This window comes from Heterodontus francisci, chromosome 1, assembly GCF_036365525.1.
Source record: "Heterodontus francisci isolate sHetFra1 chromosome 1, sHetFra1.hap1, whole genome shotgun sequence".
Classification (NCBI taxonomy): domain Eukaryota; kingdom Metazoa; phylum Chordata; class Chondrichthyes; order Heterodontiformes; family Heterodontidae; genus Heterodontus; species Heterodontus francisci.
Genome location: NC_090371.1, coordinates 267,026,215 through 267,045,710, shown reverse-complemented (window position 1 = coordinate 267,045,710; position 19,496 = coordinate 267,026,215). Strand labels below are relative to the sequence as shown.

General features: G+C 44.2%; 1 protein-coding gene across 1 annotated transcript in view; it reads right to left on the bottom strand.

The window, feature by feature from the left end:
- LOC137376194 (janus kinase and microtubule-interacting protein 1-like) overlaps nucleotides 1-19,496 on the bottom strand; it is a 398,950-nt gene that overhangs the window by 14,033 nt on the left and 365,421 nt on the right. The window lies entirely within an intron of this gene.

Here is a 19,496-nt window from a genome sequence, read left to right as displayed (position 1 = left end):
AGCGCAGACCACTCTACATTGCCTTCATAGACCTCGCCAAGGCCTTCGATCTCGTCAGCAGAGACAGACTCTTCAAGCTGCTGCAGAAATTAGGCTGGTCTCCTGGGTGTCACTTCTTCTTTCCACAAGAACATGCACAGTTCCGTCAGTTACAAGGCAGCAACATCAGATGCGTTCTAGGTCAGCAGCTGGGTAAAGCAGGGCTGTGTCCTGGTGCCAACTCTCTTTGGCATATTCTTCTCCAAGCTGCTGTTGCATACTATTGGCTAACTGCATGCCAGAGCTGACAGCAACGTGGCACGATTGCGCGCCAAGACCAAAGTGCATAAAGTCCTAATCTGTGAGTTACTGTTTGCCGATGACGCTGTGCTGGCATCCCATACTGATGTTCACTTGCAGCAGCTTGTAGATCGATTCTCCTAGGCCTGCAAGGAGATCGAATTGATGATCAACATTGACGATTAACGATGTCTGCAAGCGAGACCTCAAGTTGACTGGGATTGGAGTCAATGCATGGGAAGTCCCTGCTGCTGACCAGAGTAGCTGGAGAATGGCAGTCAGGAAGGATGTGGAAAAAGCAGAGGACAAAGAAATGACCAGATGGCGGAAAAGAGAGCCCAGTAGAAGGAAAAAAACATCATTCGACTTTGGGCCAATGCTATTCATCTGTGCCAGCTGTGGAAGGGATTGCCACAAGAGCCAGACTCTACAGCCACAACAGATGATATTCAATCCAGAAATGATATACGCCCCGGGCGCGGCCCATCATCTCCCAAGATGGATGGATGCCATCATCATCTTATCATGATTAGGTCTTTAGTTCAAATTACATGCTTAAACTATCTCAATTTTTATTTAACACTGACAGATATAAGAAATAGGTAATTTTAGCTTTTATAGATCTTATTCTTCTTTCCTTGTTAGGGAAAGCTGCTGTTGTATACTATTGTCTACCTGCGCACCAGAGCTGACAGCAACTTGGCAAGATTGCGCGCCAAGTCCAAAGTGCATAAAGTCCTAGTCTGTGAGTTACTGTTTGCCATTGACGCTGTGCTGGCATCCCATACTGATGTTCACTGCAGCAGCTTGTAGATCAATTCTCCTAGGCCTGCAAGGAGATCGAATTGATGAAGTTATGGTCTTATCTTTGTTAAGGAATAAATTTGCCAGGCATTCATGTACCTGATTACCTTCAACATCAATGTCCTTCCCCTTCTTTCTCCTGCCGTTTTATTGGAAAGCATTTGTCCATATGATTGAACACTACCAAGATTGAAAAGAGCAGGAGTGAAGATAAAATTTGATAATGACAAGATCGGGTCTTAATACTGTGTAGATTGTAGAAGGAAGTAAAGATTGAGGGAACTAAGGAAATCAAGCATTTTGTCAAAGTAGGAGATGGAATAATGGGTTTTGATTACAGCACAGTGAGAATGCAAGGAAGAAGTGACATCCACAGTGGACAATGGTAAGCTCTTGAACATATTGTAGGTGGACATCTGGAAAACCTTTAATTAAAGTTTGCAACACAGACTTAATGCAATGGATAACCTAAATAAAACTGGAGCTGGATAGGAAATTGGCTAAGAAAGGAAGCTGGGGTTACTAGTTAGGGAAGTGATTTTGGGCTGGTGAAATGCACTGAGACTCCACGGTTTCTTACAGACATAAAAAAAACTGGGTTCAGAAATGCAATGCAAGCCAGCTTGATTAAGTGATGATATATTACTAAATTAGTGCCAGCTAGTCAAGCCTGATGGACATAACTGGGCAGAACTATAGCAGCATAAGTGCTGCAGATACTGGAAATCTGAAACCGAAACAGAAAATGCTGGAAATACTCAGCAGGTCAGGCAGCATCTGGGGAGAGAGAAACTGAGTTAACGTTTTAGCTCGATGACATTCTGAACTGAACAGTATAAGATTCAGTCCAGACAAGTGTAAGTTGTGCATTAGAAGAAAAATGGGGGATATTCTTAATGAATGGTGTCAGATTAACTTGGAATGAATGTGAGCTCATCATTTACCATATCAATTGCAACAGTCAACAAAGCAAATAGAATAAGTTTCATTGCTAAGTCAGTTGAGTGAAATTGAGAGACTGTCATACTTGAAACTGTACAGTGCTCTGGTTATACCAGATCTGGAGCATTGCATTGACTTCTGGTCATCAAAGCAAAAGGTAACCTTCTAAGACCTGGAAGCACAGAAAAGAACTACCTACAAAACTAATCCCAATGTCTGAGGACTGGATTATGAAGAAATATACCAGCGTTCAGGAGAACTATGAAAAGAAAGAAGGAAAGACATTGCATTTTTACATCATTGTCTCTGGTTGCTCCAAGGTGCTTTACAGCCAATGAATTTACCTTTGAAGTGCAGTCACTGTTGTTTTGTAAGCAAACAAGGCAGCTAACTTGTGACAACAAGGTCCCACAAAAAGCAATGAGATCCTGGAAGAGTCTTGAGGGAGAGCTAAGAATTGTGCAGGTATTGCCACAACGTGGCATTTTGAGTCAAATATTACCACGCCAGATAATTTCAATCAGTACTGACAATGCTGTGAGGTGAATAAAGCAAGATGGCAGCCTTTCTTTGCAGACTAGTAGCTGCTCTGTACATAGCCGATTCCACCAGCCGCTGTGGCTTATATTAATTTGTAGTATCAGAATGCTGACTACTGTGAGCAATGCAATTGTTCATATTTTGAGATCAGAAGCAACACTCTGAATTAAACATTAACTTCAGACTTTGGCTATATCCTTATTTCAAACCTGTTTCAATTTCATACCTGACCCTAGGTTTTTTTAAACTGTTCCATTTTTCACATGTCTCCATGCTTCACATTTCCTTAGCTATTCATACATTCCATGTTTCTTTCATGTACTAATGCTTCTATGGGTTGCAAGAAAAAAGACCAAAAGAATCAATCTTTGCCTACCTCAAGAGTTTTTCAATTTACTGGCCTCCTCCAGGTCTATCTTTGATGTTCCCTCTCCCCGGGCCGTTATCCAGAGCTCACTACAATTCTCTATTGCCTGGCATAGCTTTAATTCTCTTTCCTTCCCTCCAGCCCGATTTCCAATTCCCTCTTGCTGCTCTAGGCCTGTCTCTGATTTCCTTCTTGTAAAAAAATTATTGTGGATTTACATGTATGAGGTATTTATATCAATTATACTTACAACTCAGCCTGATTCAATGCATTACTTGTTGTCTAGGAAACAGTGTTGGCTAATTGGGGACGACCTGAAGTTGCAGCGTATTTAGCTAGGCCCCGTGCAAAATGATGGCCTCAAAATGAGAGTGTGAGTACTATTTGAAATTAACATAAAATCAAACAATGACAACAACTTGATTTTATATAGAACCTTTAACATAGTAAACCATTCCAGGAGCATTATCAAACAAAATTTGCCACCGAGCCGTATGCACGGATATTTAGGGCAGGTGACCAAAAGTTTAGTCAGAGACAGGTTTTACCGAAGGATCATATAGAATATGCAGCAAAGAAACAGACCACTCGTCCAACCAGTCCATGCCAGCGTTTATGCTCAACTCAAACTTCCTCCCATCCTTCCTCATCTAAGTCTATCACCTCTATTCCCTTCCTCCTCACGTGATTATCTAGCTTCCCCTTAAATGCATCTGTACTATTCACCTCAATCACTCCTTGTGGTAGCGAGTTCCACATTCTCACCACTCTCCGGGTAAAGAAGTAGATTCTGAATTCCCTATTTGATTTCTTGGTGCTATGGAGTTGGTGACTAGGGATTAGTTTGTGACAAGGATCGACAAAAATGGTTTCAGTCTTTCCAATCTTTAGTTGGAAGAAATTTCTGCTCATTCAGCACTGGATGTCAGACAACCAATATGACAATTTGGAGTCAGTGGAGGGGTCAAAGTACAGCTGATAAAACAAAATTTAGATTATTTTTAGATTAGAGATACAGCACTGAAACAGGCCCTTCGGCCCACCGAGTCTGTGCCGACCATCAACCACCCATTTTTATACTAATCCTACACTAATCCCATATTCCTACCAAACATCCCCACCTGTCCCTATATTTACCTACCACCTACCTATACTAGTGACAATTTATAATGGCCAATTTACCTACCAACCTGCAAGTCTTTTGGCTTGTGGGAGGAAACCGGAGCACCCGGAGAAAACCCACGCAGACACAGGGAGAACTTGCAAACTCCACACAGGCAGTATCCAGAATCGAACCCGGGTCCCTGGAGCTGTGAGGCTGCGGTGCTAACCACTGCGCCACTGTGCCGCCCAATGGAGTTCCAACATATGGTATCACAGATTGTGAAACTGTACGTTGGGTTTGTGATTCCCTAAACTATGAGGTCTTGATCAGTCATGAGGATGCACTATCTGGATCATACGAGTTGCTTTCCCAAAGGAAGACAGAACTAAATCTGAGGATCAACCCAGCCCCAGTCTCATACAGCTCAAAATGGCCATCTATAAGAGCACAGATAGAGGGCTCTTTAATCCATTCTCATAGGCAACTTCTGCAACAAAAACCTCCACAGATCACAACTTCCACCACCAACAAGGAAAAGGGCAGCAGGTGCAAGGGAACACCAGCACCTCCAAGAACCCGTCCAAGTCACACACCATCCCGACAGGGACTTCATTGCCTTCAATGTCGCTGGGTCAAATTCCTGGAACTCACAACCTAACTACAAGGTGGGAACACCTTCACCATATTGACTGCAGCAGCTCACCACCACTTTCTCAAGGTAACTAGGGATGGTCAATAAATAATGGCCTTGCTAGTGATGCCCATATTCCAAGAATAAATTTAAAAAGGCAAGTATGGAAAATAGCAATGAGGAAACTATAACGAGAAAGAGAAAAAAGACTAAGAAAATATTTCTTATAGTTGGTTAAAGAATTGTCTGTCGGAGTTGCAATGGAAATACTATTGCCAACTGGATGAAGCTGAGGCACCCAGGACCTTTTGTCTACAGATGAAGTAATAATTCACTGTCAATAACATTACTCAATAGCACTGTATAAACAGTTACTGGAAACACTTCACAATTTTACATTGATGGCTAAAGTGCTCATAACTGAGCTGATTTGGCCTCAAAAGCCTATTTTGAGGCCATGTTGAATTTAAATTATTTTCTTGGAACTACTATTGAGCAACATTAGAATGACCATGAATTATTCAATTCTATTTATCACTGAGGAATAATATACCGAATAAAATCCTGTAATCAGTAAAAAATAAAATTCTGGCGACCATTTCTCAATATGTTTTTAATTTTGAATTGTTATATCAACATAAAGTTAGCATTTATTGAGTAAAATAGACTCCAAGTGTCAATTTGGCAGTACATAAAGCAACAGTAATGCCAATTCCAACATTTAATATTGGGCCAGATTCTGCTGGCAAAATATTGGTGAGGCCAATGGTGCTCTCCGTTAATTATGTGAAAATGGTACAGCACCTTCAAGTTTGGGGCAGATGCACAATTAAATAAATATCCAAAAGTTGCTGCCCGAAATGTACCACTCTGCTACTAACTTTATGAAAATGCACCTTGCTTTCTGACTCGCTATTGAAATAGGGGTGGCACAGTGGCGAGCACGGCAACCTCACAGCTCCAGCGACCCGGGTTCAATTCTGGGTACTGCCTGTGTGGTCACTTTGCAAGTTCTCCCTGTGACTGTGTAGGTTTTCGCCAGGTGCTCTGGTTTCCTCCCACAGCCAAAGACTTGCAGGTTGATAGGTAAATTGTCCATTGTAAATTGCCCCGAGTGTAGGTAGGTGGTAGGGAATATGGGATTACTGTAGGGTTAGTATAAATGGGTGGTTGTTGGTCGGCACAGACTCGGTGGGCCGAAGGGCCTGTTTCAGTGCTGTATCTCTAAATTAAATAAATAAATATTGAATGGCATTAAGTTGCTGTATTGGCACGGTAGATGTGAACAGAATGAGACACAGAAAATTAAGCCTAGCCATTTTAAGTCTACATACATTTGAACAGTGTGATAAACGTTAATTATTACCAGTCAACTTCTCCGGCACTGAAAATTAATTATTGCAAATGTGGGGCTGAAGTTTGAGGCCTCCGGCATTGGGGGTTGTTCCAGAGGGGCCCAGAAAATTCTTCCATGAGAGGCCCACCACATCCCCCGACGCCGAGAAGGCCCCGCTGTATTTTACCGGTGACGGCGAGGCCTTGGTGCGGCCTCCCCGCTCAGTGGTGGGGCTTTCATTTTAATATTAAAATTAAGCTAAAAAGATGCAAATCAATTTACCTTGCCCTGGCGGCCATCCTACGCCGATATTACAGCCGTTGGCCGCAAATCCCGCGCCTTCGGAACTCTGTTTGTAGTTCCGAGGCGTGTCACTGGTAGGGAAGGAAGAGGAGTGAGATTATCAGTGCGGCGGGGGGGGGTGGGAGGGGGGGAAGCAGGAAAAACACTATTTCTTGGCTGTGGGTTTGCCAGGGCCGACTTCCTCCTCGTTAGCAATCAATGCTCTGCATCTGGTGGAATGCAGCATTGGCAGTGAAACCCAATGCCCTCTGTCACTGTGAGGCCTCGTCTGTCATGAAATGAATGTACTGTCCGGTTCTGGCAAAGAGGACATCAGTGACCAGCGAAATGCAGTGGTGTGCAGCCATTTGCGAGATGCCACCAAGGCCCACAGCTGATTGCTGGAAGGAGCCAGAAGCGAAGAAGTTCAAGGCCATAGTGACTTTGACAGCTACAGGCAGGGCATGGTGATCAGTGCTGCGAAGTCTGAGGTCTTCAGCGACGAGGGCACAGATGTCTGATACCATTTGCCTGAAGCGTCGCAGCCTCCTGCAGCACTGGGTTTCGGTGATCTCCAGGTAGCTCCAGCTTCACCAGTAAATGCTATGCTGAGGATATGGCCTCCGTGTCCTCCCTGACCCTTGTTCCTCTCCTCTACGCTTCTGATGCCTGGGGCACTGCCCTTCCTGCAGAGGATGCTGCTCCTCATTGCCAGTGGGCCTAAAATCTGACAGCCCTGCCTCTATTACCAGCTGCTGCCTTCCGTGTGCTCATCTCGTCATCCAATTGTCCTTGACCGTGCTCTTCTGCCCCCTCGATGCCAAGACAGTTATGTCCCTCTGCATTACCTGAATGCTTGCTGCCCACTTTCCCCAGCACCTGTGCTGTGCCAAGGGCACTTGTTTGTCAATGGCCAAATCCCCCTCTGCGCCACTGACTCTCTTATGGGTCCAAGGTAATCCTTTGAGGTGTCCAGACTGGCTCCCCACTCTGTGCCCGCCTCCCTTCACCAGCTCTGCCCCAGACAGCACTTGAAGGCCGTGCACCCTGCGAAAATATTAACACCCCCCATTAATGTGCTCCCCAAGCACCTCTTCCCACCTTGGTGAGCACGGCCAACGCTGGGAACAGTGTTGGGAAACCTGCACGTTGACCAGGGCCAGTATTTTCAGGCTCCATACACCTCTGTTCCTGTCCCTGGCAGGGCCCGAAAATCCAGCCGCCTGTTTCGCTCACTGCGATGTTATCAGCTCACACTTTCAGCAACTTGCCCTGCAAAAAAAAAAGAACCTAAACATCTTGGGCAAGTCTAACTAACAGCAAACACTATTAGATGTCCTGCTACAGCAAAATTTGGGCCAATTTATTTAAATTAGTTCGGACAGCATGGATTTTCTGTCCGTGGCCAGATAATTAAAAGACACCATCTTCAAGAAAAAATATTTAACAAGCTTTTTTTCCCCCACTTGTTTTCAAATATGTAACACTGGTCCAAATTGTCTTTGAAATGAATCATTGTGCTTAATACCACGATGATTAAAATGGAAGCCTCTCCCAGCTCTTCTGTCCAAAACAACTAAAAGTTTACAAAATGACTTTTCACAAAGAAAGTTTACCCTCAAATGAGGTGAAATCAAACTCCATTTTCATTCTAATACAAAAGCAAAATACTGCGGATGCTGGAAAGCCGAAACATAAACAGAAAATGCTGAAAACGCTCAACAGGTCAGTCAGCGTCTGTGGAGAGAGAAACAGAGTTAATGGGCTGAGTTTTCCCAGCCATTTGGAAATGGGCCATGAGGCAGGAGGGCTAGTAATGTGGTAGGGGAGGATGTCAGGATGTCACCACTGTGGCATATTATCAGTCTTAGGAACCTCAGCGGCGCAGCCACCTACTAGGCGGCCAATTATTTGCCCAATTGGGGGGCCACCGCGTGCCCCCACCGGCATTTTACCAGCAGCAGGAGGTGCCGCCACCATGTGGGGAAACTGCCAGGTGAACCCTGGCAGCGTCGCACTGGATTCCTGGGGGAGGAGGGGCCTCTTTATTTGCTGCTCCATGGCTGACGGAAGAGGCCCCCCCCCCCCCAATGATAGCTGCTGCCGCTGCAGCTAAGGCACTGCTACTGGAATATGCCCCCACCCACCCCGATCACCAGTGCCTTCCTGTCCGTCCCTGGAACAGTAAGCAAAAAGACTTGCTCGGTCTTGGAGGGCACCTCTTTCACGTCCTGCAACTCAATAGTGGCCACGGCTAGCAGCGGTGCTACCAAGGCCGCCGAGCTGCCGGAAGCTCTGGCGGGCTACCATCCTCAATCGGACTGCCTCTTAATTGGCCGCCCCCAAGTTCCCGCTGCCTGCCAGCGCAGGGTCGGCTCCCGCTTCCAGCAGTTTCTGTTTGCATCCATTTCCATTCTATTCAATGGTGTCATAAGTGAGCCAAACAAGTCATAATTCACATTTGAAGTCTGCTTGTCCTCAGGAAACTGCACCTGGCGTTCACAAGGAGAAATCTGAGAGAGCAGCCTGTCAGAAACAGCGCATCACTTGTTTGTTCATGTGTCACGTTATTAGTGGATCTGGGGCTGTGCAATAAATCCAGGCCCACTGATTTTCTGTCTTATTTTCAGTGGTGCGGGAGATAAAACTGCTTAAGCAGGGTTTTGAAAAGATTTACCTTTTATTGTCAAAGCAGTGAAACTCTTCAGTGTATGAGATCGTCAATGGAAGGAGAAATAACAGCTGCTCCTGAGCTGTTGCATGGAAAAAGTAATCCTTCACCAATCTAACAAATTGGCTAAGTCAGAGATTTTTTCAAATCAGTTGTCATTTGGAGAAAATAAAACACAAAAGGAGATGCAGTGAAGAAGCACTGACAGATGCAATAACGATAAGTGGTTTTGTGTTATCACTATTGTAAAGAAAATAATAGGAACAGGAAGGATGTCTGTGTATTAAATCCTCTGAGCATGTAACAAGGCTCATCGAGCAGTGACACTATCAGCTAACCTTTCAAAGCTGGCACTAGCGCGACACATTCCTTGCGAACAGAGTTAATGTTGCACATTGATGACACTTCGTCAGAACTGCAAAATGTCAGAGATGAGCAACTTTAAAGCAAATACAAAGCTAGGGAAAGCATGGTCGGAGAGTAAAACAAAAGGGAAAGGTCTATTGTTTACATGCACCAACTTCACTGTTGTCACTGAATCACTCCTATCCTCAATGTTAATAGACCGAGGGTCAGCAACTTGCAGCTCCAGATCCGTATGTGACTCTTTTAACATCTCATCTGCATCTCCCAACCTTTTCCTGATGGATTACATCAACAATGAAAAAGCCTACAAAAAAAGTCAAAAGAGCTGCATTTTTATTGTGGGGTGTTGCACTTTACGGTCTCAAATGATTGATGCTTTTCATTTAAAACATTGGGCTCTAAATAAAACTGTTGGAGTGTTTTAGCTACACTATGGCAATCTATGCCTTTGGTTCGAGGAATAGGGTTTATGGTTGCAACCATTATTGTTTCTAATACAGCTGAGAGGATAAGTTATTCTGAACGTGCTATTAGAAGCTTTTTTTTTAAATCACAAGAATCAATAGCCAAAAAAATTACAATCCTCTGCATCTTAAGTTAAAGTTTATTTCAAAGTTGATTTAACTGACAAAATTATAGTTTTAAAAAGTCAAAAAAATGATAATTCAGTTAGGTCTATTTTAATTTCGTTTTTTCCCATTGATATATAAAATCAAGATATATATTTTATTATATATGCAAGCTATGCATTTAATCAGAGACACTTGGCAATTTAACCAATGTTTTATTGACTTAATGGTAAGGTTTTTTCTAAAAAAAAAGAACATTTTCCACACTGTTCACTTGATTTTGGTTTAATTTTTAAAATGAATTATTGGTTGCAAATGTTAATTTGTCAGATCTCAATAAGAATGCTATGACGATGTATTTCTCCACTTGGACTTGAAAATGTCAGTTTTAGAAAGTAGATACATTTAACAAGCTTTTTTAAACTTTGTAAGCATGCAGGACAGTTCATTTTTATATTCATTCTTGGGATGTGGGCGTCGCTGGCAAGGGCGATATTTGGTGCCCATCTCTTTTTGCCCTGAGAAGGGGCTGGTTGGCTTTCAATGACAGAAGTCCTGCTGAAATACAGCATTGTGTCACCCGTGTGATATCATACAATAATGCATAACTTTGCAAGCTCCCCTCCACCCCAAACAAACAAGAGGTCTGACAGTACTGTTTCCTAATGAGTGCTTCTTTATGACAGCACAAGGAAGCGGTTTTTCCAAATTGGCTTGGCCAGGTGTATAACTATGCCATCACACAGCATATCAGACTGTGTGCTGTATTATCATTTCATGCAGCACAGATTTGTAATTACTCACTTGACCAGAAATGCTTATTTCCCAAATTGTTTGAATAAACAGTGCCCCAATCTGATTGTATTTAAGAGTAAACCAGAAAAGATAGCGAACAATATGGAGCTTTACATTTCAAGAACTTTAACATTATGTAATATTCCCACTGACTAATTTCACTAAAGATTCTCCTGTGGATGTGAGAGAGTTAATGCAAAATCTTTGCAGCTTTATAACTGCTCTATAATGCGGAAGATAGGTAAGTGTTTATTTGATTACTTGCTGACCGGTAGACCAAAGTGTCATTTTTTTTTTTAAAAACATTTCCCCTCCTGGCTTGCAGCCTCATGAGGTGGGTGCTGATTCATGCCCCATGTTCAAAATTACTAGCCCAAAATTTTGTCTCTTTAGCACCCAGTTTTACGGCACTATGCGTGCTATTTTTCATTCAAAATGGTGTGCACTTCTGATGCAAGTCATGCCAGATGCCATTTTGGAGAGGGCGTTAACCTGTATGCAAGGAACATCCACCAAAACCAGAAGTATGCAGAGAATTATACCGAGATGTCAATCAGCGTAACGCTGATTTGGCACCGACACTGCCATTCTGGTGTTCAACACTCCAGCCGGCGTTGTCTCTTAAGCATGCACAGCTGAACATGTGTTCAGCAACAGGAAGGACCCCCACCAGTGCTATTTAAAGGGATCACCACCTACTTTCCAGTTAGTTGCTAACTGTTTTCTGCTGCTCTTGCTGCAATTGTAGTAGTGTTTGATGGTTTCTCGAGTTCTTTAAAGTTGCTAAAGTCTATAAAGGAGTGATGCGGCATGTGCTGTAGGATTTTGTTCTGACTTCAAAGTTTCTGCACTTGCTCCCAGGCATGGATGCAGAAGTATGCACCCCCTCGGACCACAGTATGACAGGGAGAATGAGCAGAGGTAACACAGAGCAAGACAAGTACTAAGAGGGATAAGGATGAGGTGGAGAAGGGCACCACAGCAGGAGACTATTTTCACCCAGGGTCTTCAGGGAGCAATCCTCCTACCGAACCTTAGCGAGGAACAGTGTATCAGACATCTTTACTTCACTAAGAATGTCCTCACCGAAATCTGGCACTTGCTTCAGCCACAACTGCAAACTCAGTAGGGCAAGGACGTCATTGCCAATGGCTATGAAGGGGACTATGGCAATGCACTTTCATGAGTCTGGGTCCTTCCAGGCTGGAACTGGAGATATATTTGCATCATCTCTGTTTGCCATCCACTGTTGCCTAGGGGAGGTCACAGAGACTATGCATTTGAAGAGAGCTGAATACATTTCATTCTCTTGCCAGGGAGAAGCAGGCAGAGTGAGCACACAGCTTCATGAGGATTGCAGCCTTCCACATGGTGCAGGGTGCCATTGACTGCACCCACGTCAACTCAGATGTACTGCAACAGAAAGGGAGTCCACTCCCTCGACATCGAACTGGTATGCAATGATAACCTGCATTGTGCAGGTTAATGCCCAGTTTTCTGGCAGCAGTAATGGCGCCTTCATTCTGTGGCAGTCCTCTGTGCCATCTGCATTTGAGGTACCATGATTGGCTCTGTAAATTTGTTAAAGGAGTTGGTCACTACTTTCATGCTGGCAAGTATAGGCTCCAAGTTCTGCACAAAGCCCTGTGCTAAGTTGGTGCTGTACTCCTCGACAATGACTGAAGGCTTTCTGGTAGGCCTGCCAATGCACCAAGCATTTCATTTTGCATACTCATCAGCCTTCTTCTGTAGCCTGCCCCATTGAAGTGCTCATCCGCATCCTTTGCAACAGAACATGTGCAATCTCACCCTCCAGCGAGCTGGCATCTGTGCTACTTGTCTCCTACCCTGGCCGCAAGCCTCCCCCCCCTGTTGTCTTACTACATGCAGATCCCAGTTGTAAGCTAGCCTCTAAAGTACGTGCAGCATCAGTATCTGAGCTGGTGGCTGCGAATGTGAGAGTGAGTGATGTTTCTTCTTCACTGTCTTCCTGCTCTTCCACCACTGTCTGGCTAGGCTGAAGTTTATGGGTACCTGAAAGCAGAAAGGCACAAGGGTAGGGATGTGATGAGGGGAGTGGGAAGGAAGAGGCGTATGCTTACACCATCTGCAACTTGTAAATCAGAAAAGATTACGGGATGAGGGAGAAGTGGGATGTGAAAGGAAGGATTAGGAATGAAGATATTGCAGTTTTGATGGTTTTAGCCCCGCGGCTGGCCACGGCCTCAGCAATGGTTCCAATAGTGATGACCACCAGCTCCTCCATTGGTGTAAGGTCATGCAGCTGTGCCTGTCCCCTACTGATTAAGTCCTTCAGCCTTCAGTTATGTACCACTTTATCCTGACAGAGAGCAGTGCATCAGTGAGTGTGGAGTAATGTGTTTGGATGATGTAACTGTCATGGTTGAATAGCTTGTGGGTGTGAGATGTGCAGAGGTGCCAAGTGTTTGAGGGTGAGGTGAGGTGAAGCTATGAATATGACATGAGACTTGATTTGGTAGGGGTTGTCGGTAGGTGATTGATGGTGTGGTGCATTGAGCAGTGCATGAGGCTAGTGGTCAATGTTCTCTCTAAGCTAAGTGGTCTCATGTCAACCCAAAAGTTCCCACACGGACCACGCACAAGTCGACCTCTAAGTCACCACGCATGCACAGCTGCGCAAAAAAATTAAAGGGCCCACACACTTAAACAAATCAGCCGTGCAACTCCAAAAAAATAAATTACAGTGTACATTGCGAGTGGTGCAATCTGACATTTGAAGATACATCAGCTGATCTTGACCACTCGCATGAGGTCATGGAAGTTTTTTGCAATACTGCATTCAGGCTCACATTGACCGTCATGGCTATCTGGTCTCGCTGCCTTTGAAAAGTTTGTCTGGAGGGCCTACTGGCCCTCTGTGGTGGCCCTCTGTGGATTGATGACATCTTTCCTCCTCTCCATCTCCTGCACCAAGGTTTCCAATGCAGTGTCAGAAATTCTTGCAGCCCATTCTCTGCGATGTTGTCATTATTGAGTATTCCCTTTGTAATAATCACTTTTAGAACAACTTTCACCACTTGCTCCAGTCACAACGTACCTCTTATTTAAGAGGTGCAGAGTGGGTTTAAGTCGAGCAAGCTGGCATTAACTTGTGCCCCTGCTCTGGCATGCAGCCACTCAGTGTGCTTAGTGCTGGCTGCATGCTACAAGCATTTAAATTAACAGGCAGCACAAAGTTCCCCGTGCCCTTTTTTGGGTCCTGTCCAATTTCATGGCTCTTATCTGACATACACTTCCAGCCAGCGAGCCTCTGATCTTCACAAGCTCATGGCCAGTAAACAGTGCATTATGGCTTGTCAACCAGTATCAGCAGCCTGGCTACATTAGAATTCGCTGTAAATCATTATCACAAATTCCATCCTGCCCAGTTCAGTGACGGTAACAAATTCCAGTCTGTTGTAGATGCCTGTCCAGGCTCAGTAGGATCAGTCACTCCTGTAAACAGTTGGAATGTTTTACTTTTATGCAAGTTAACTTACACTACACTCCACTTATTTGTAAGATAGCATAACTTGGGGTTGTAACATAGCGTACTCTTGAGATTTAAACTGGATACTCGTGCCTCTTGCAGTGTGTTGCTACAATTTCTCTGACTGTCGGCTAAGATAACTTTAGAGGTGGCGAAGCTGGCTCTGAATTGTAAGCTGCCTATTTCATCATCATGGAAATGTACAGAGTAATAGATATGACCAAAATCACTTTGTTCAATGGAGAGAATTTGTATTCACCTGCTAATAAAGAATGCACAATGTTAACTAAGCCCTGTCCACCTTCCTTGGTGCCCGTACTCTATTCATAAATACATGACTCCAGTGTTAGCTGTAGATATAGCACACCAGTAACATGACCGCAAAGTTTTCCCATAGAATGTGGTAGAACAAGTTGATACGGCTGTTAAAAATAATCATACAGGATTCTAGGCTGTATAAACAGAGGAAATTATAGTATGTTTTTATAACAACCTGCACTTAGAGCCTTTAATGTAGTAAAACATCCCAAGACACTTCAGAGGAGTGTTACCAAAGAAAACTTGACACCAAGCCACATAAGGAGACACTAGGACAGGTGACCAAAAGCTTAGTCAAAGAGGCAAGTTTTAAGGAGCATCATAAAAGGAGGAAACAGAGGCTGAGGGAGGGAATTCTAGAGCTTAGGGCCTAGGCAGTTGAAGACACGGCCACCAATGGTTGAAGGGTTAAAATGGTGGATGCATAAGAGTCCAGAATTAGAGGAACAGAGATCTCGAAGGACAGTGGTAAAATCATCGGTTATGCCTCAGCTGCAGTAGTGTTCAATTCCATGCACCATACTTTAAAGAGGATGTCAAAGCCTTGAAGAAGGTGCACAGGAGGTTCACTAGAATTGTATCAGGGATGACAAACCTCAGTTACGTGGAGTAACTAAAAAAGCTGAAATTGTTAATATTAGAGCAGAGAAGGTCAAGGGGAGATTTAATACAAGTATTCAAAATTGTGAAGCATTTTGACAGAGTAAATAATGAGGAATTATTTCTGCTGGCTGGAGGGTCGGTAACCAGAGGGCATAGATTTAAGATAATTGGCAAAAGAACTGGAGGGGAGGAGAGGAGAGCAGCAAATTGTGATGGTCTGGAATGCACTGCTTGAAAGAAGGTTTAAAGGGAGCTAGATATATGCTTGAACAGGAAATGTTTGTTCAGCTCAGGGAAAAGAGGAGGGCAGTGAATAGTTCTTTCAAAAAGCCAGCACAGGCACAATGGGATGAATGGCCTCCTTCTGAGCTAAATGATTCTAGAAGCATAGACTGAAATCCCGACTAACATGACTGGCTCAAAAAAGGAGATCCTGGAGCCCATCTGTGGGGAAGCGTTGACTGTCGATGACACTCCCAGTGGTGAGTTCAAGACTGTACTGGCCAACTTCCATTTTCATTTACTTTGCATCATTATAATATTTTCTCTTGGTCACAAAGTTGATGAACATCACATCTGTTTTTCTCTTTGTCACCCAATTAAGTCAGTGGCTGGAATTTTACACACCCAGCGGGAGCAGACTGGAGGCTGGAGGGGGAGTCGTAAAATTGAGTGGGAGGCGAATGGTGCCATTCCTGTTGCCTTCTCGTCCCCACTGCAATTTTACGAGCAATGAGGGGGGTGACAAACAGCACGTCCGCCACAGGCCAATTAAGGTCCTTATGTATCAATTAGTTGCCACTTAGGGACCTCCTCCTGCTACTGCTGATATATTATCAGTGGATGGACACGTCGCCAGCTGAGAAGGCCACCCAGGAAAACCTGGCAGCCTCGTTGCAGGCTGGGGGAGGGGGGTGGGCCGCCTGATTGGGCCTGTGCCTCATGAAGGGTCCCCCCACGGAACAAGCTGCTCCCCCTGGAGCACTTCCTGCACCCCTCCTTCAGCCAACCCCAGTCACCCGCCTCGCTGGGGTTCAAATGATTGTCCCCCGCGAAGCCCCACACACTTACCTCTATTCTGGGGCCTCCTCCATTGCGGTTCCTCTCACTGGGTGCAGTCCCAGTAGTGGCCACCGCTTCCGATGGTGCTGCTGGGACTGAAGAGCCGCCGGCCCGCTAATTGACTGGCAGCTCTTGGAGGCGGAGCCTCCTGCCTCAGAGGGGTGGGATTCCCAGCCGATGCCAATTAAGGGCCTGTGCCACAAAAAAAGCACAGAGTGGCTTCCAAGCTGAGACGGGCTCACCCCTGACTTTTTGGCTGGTAGGCGGGGCCTCCGCACAGGTGTAAAATTCTGGCCCGTGCTTTTCTCCTTTATAATTGATTATTTTCTGCATGTTATATTCACTAATCAAATTACGCAAAACTATAGTCCCCAATTTCAGTCTCCTCTTCAAGTGCAGTTCATCAAATAAAGTTTGATAAAACTGCCTTTATGAAAAGAAAGTCTCCAAAATGCAGGTGCCATCTTACTTGCTCATATCACATTTGATGCAAAATTTATCCTGTAATAAACCAAAAACAAAATGTACTTCCCATAAGCTTTATCTGCTTCACAACGCACCCTGTAGGGCCTCTGAAAATGCTGGACTCTGGTTACTGCTTTTCAGCTACCCCTAATGTACTTCACAATCCCATCCAACCAGCTGACTTTCAGAGGCCGGATATAAATTCTTGAAAGTACACAAGCAATATGCACAAGCGCAAGTCAGGCAATGATGTGCAAATATTCCAATTCCGAAGAGCTGCAGTACCATTTGAGTGCAGCCCCAGCACAAAGTACTGCACTTTTATTTATGTAATAGTCTTTGTGCTCCTAAGGTCCCAGGCCCACTCTCTGTGCTCTATTAGCAGCTCCATTGCTCCACCTCATCACTACATCAATAGCCCACAGTCTTGTGTTCTCAGTGTTACATTAACACACAGTCCCTCCCCTCTCTCACAAGAGCTGCAAGAAATAGAAAAGTTTGTGCTGCAAAGACAAGGGAAAAAGATAAAACACACAGCGACTAAGAACTGGGAGGAGAAAAAGGATAACTTAAAAGAAAAAGCAAGGACAGGTGAAGATGGAAGAGAAACAGAAATAGAGGAGGGAGAGAGGAAAATAAGGGAGAAACAAAAAGAGAAAAAGACAGAGTGAAGAAGTGAAAGCAGCATCTGAAGAAATAACAATGTTGAGAGCATGACAGAAGTGAAGAATGGCAGAAAAGGAGAACAAGATGGAAGTAAAGAAGAAAGAATCAGAAATGAAGCAGGGGAGAGAGAGAAGACTCAAGTTCCCATCAATGCACAATATGTTCAAAGTCCATTAAAAATTAATGGAAACATCAATTATGCATACAGCCACCGTCAGTATTATACCTATTGTCTGGGTGAATTGAATTCCATTCATTCAATGAAAGAAACTTCCAAATCTGGAACTATTGTAAGGATTTATGTAGGTCTAAGTCAGTGCTACCAATTCCTATTTCACATCTGGTACAGATGAAGATCAATAATCCATTTAACACCCTCACTATTTTATCACCTTCTTCTGACCTGGTCATTTCATACACCTTTTCAGGCAATCAGGCTAGGATCTATACCCTTCACTGTACTATGGACCACAAAGTTCCATGCTATTTCACAGCTGCTGTAACAGCATAAAGAGTGTCCCAATGTGCTTTACAGTCAATGAAGTATTTTTGAAGTGCAGTCACTGTTGTAATGCAGGAAATGCGGCAGCCAATTTGCACAAAGCAAGGCCCCATGTTCAGCAATGCGATAATGACCAGATAATCTTTTTTCGTGATGTTGGTTTAGGGATAAATATTGGCCAGGACACTAGGGAGAACTCACCTACTCTTCTTCAAAATAGCATCATGGGATCTTTTACATCCACCTGAGAGAGCAGACAAGGTCTCAGTTTAACTTCTCATTTGAAAGATGGCATCTCCAACAGTGCAGCACTCTCCCAGTACCGAACTGGAGTGTCAGCCTAGATTTTGTGCTCAAGTCCCTGGAGTGAGACTCAGATACGTGTGCTAGCACAGTGGATTTCTTTGAGTGAATAGAAGCCTTTCCTGCTGCTACAGTTAATGGGATTCTAGAAGAGAGCACATTTGACCGCACAAGCAGTCGACAACTCTTGAGACTTTGTACCTGGCAGTTTATAAAATTAGAATGTCTTCTTATCCTGGTACTGGGAATCCATGGAGATGCTGGTGTGCAGGCTAACTCTAGTAAACAGTGCTCTGGTCACTTGCTTTATGTATCTGCACACAGTTGGTTGGCTAATGTTAGATGTCTCCAGATGCAGCCTCAAATGACCCCATTTCATATTTATTCAGAGGGGTGGTGGCGTTCACAGCTATTGGTAGTGTACTATTGGTGGCAGAGATTGTCTACAGGTTGGAGTTTAGCACAACTCATGGATAACTTTCCTTGTGAACACATGCACTGATTCTGGATCAGGCAGAGGCAGGAAAACCTGATCTGTATATTCTGGTGAGTGGGTATCAGTGGATAGGGGATATATCTGCTGCGTGTCCAGCCTGGTCTTCCCATGTTGTGCCTCCTCTGCCTTTCTTCCTCCTCTAAATCGCACAGATAGACAGTCGTTCCCAAAGGGAAAAACAGTTTACTATGTGGGATGTGACATGGGTTGAAAATGGAGGCTTGCCAGCAGAAGGTACAAAGCTCAGGGTTGAAGATGTATTAAATAGGGGGGGGGGAAAAAAAAAAAAAAGGGAAAAAAAAATCAGTAATGCATGTATAAGAGCAGTTTTTACCAATACCTACAATGACCCTTTAACTGTATTTTAGCCTTGATCTAGCTATCTAGTAATGCTGTTTTATACAGCAGTACTCAAGTGTTGGGTGGAAAACAGGCACCCCACTGGCAAAATTGGAAATTTAATATCAGGGCTTCACTTGTGTAATTTTAATGGACGCACCCCATTTTGCACTCCTGCCCGCCATTAAATTGAGCATGAAAATCATGTCTCATGTGCAGCAATGGTCAGATGCAGAGTAAAGTTTCCTCTATTTTGCCCCAGTGTCCCTCAACTTGGGATTCTGAAGTGACCCTGCATTACTACTGTGTACCATTTCCATTTTGTACCCCAGCCATTCTCACGGACGCTGGGTGAGATTTTCAATTCAGAGTCACATAAAAAGCAGCGGAGGCATGCCCACTAGGAATTGAATGAGGCTATCCAAACTCATTCCATTTGAGAAGCAGACAAAGGAAACTACCATCCCATCAGTCCAAGCTGAATTTGACCCTAGATCCCAGAGGATCAATGTTCTGCAGAAAGGGAAGCAGTAATACTTGAATC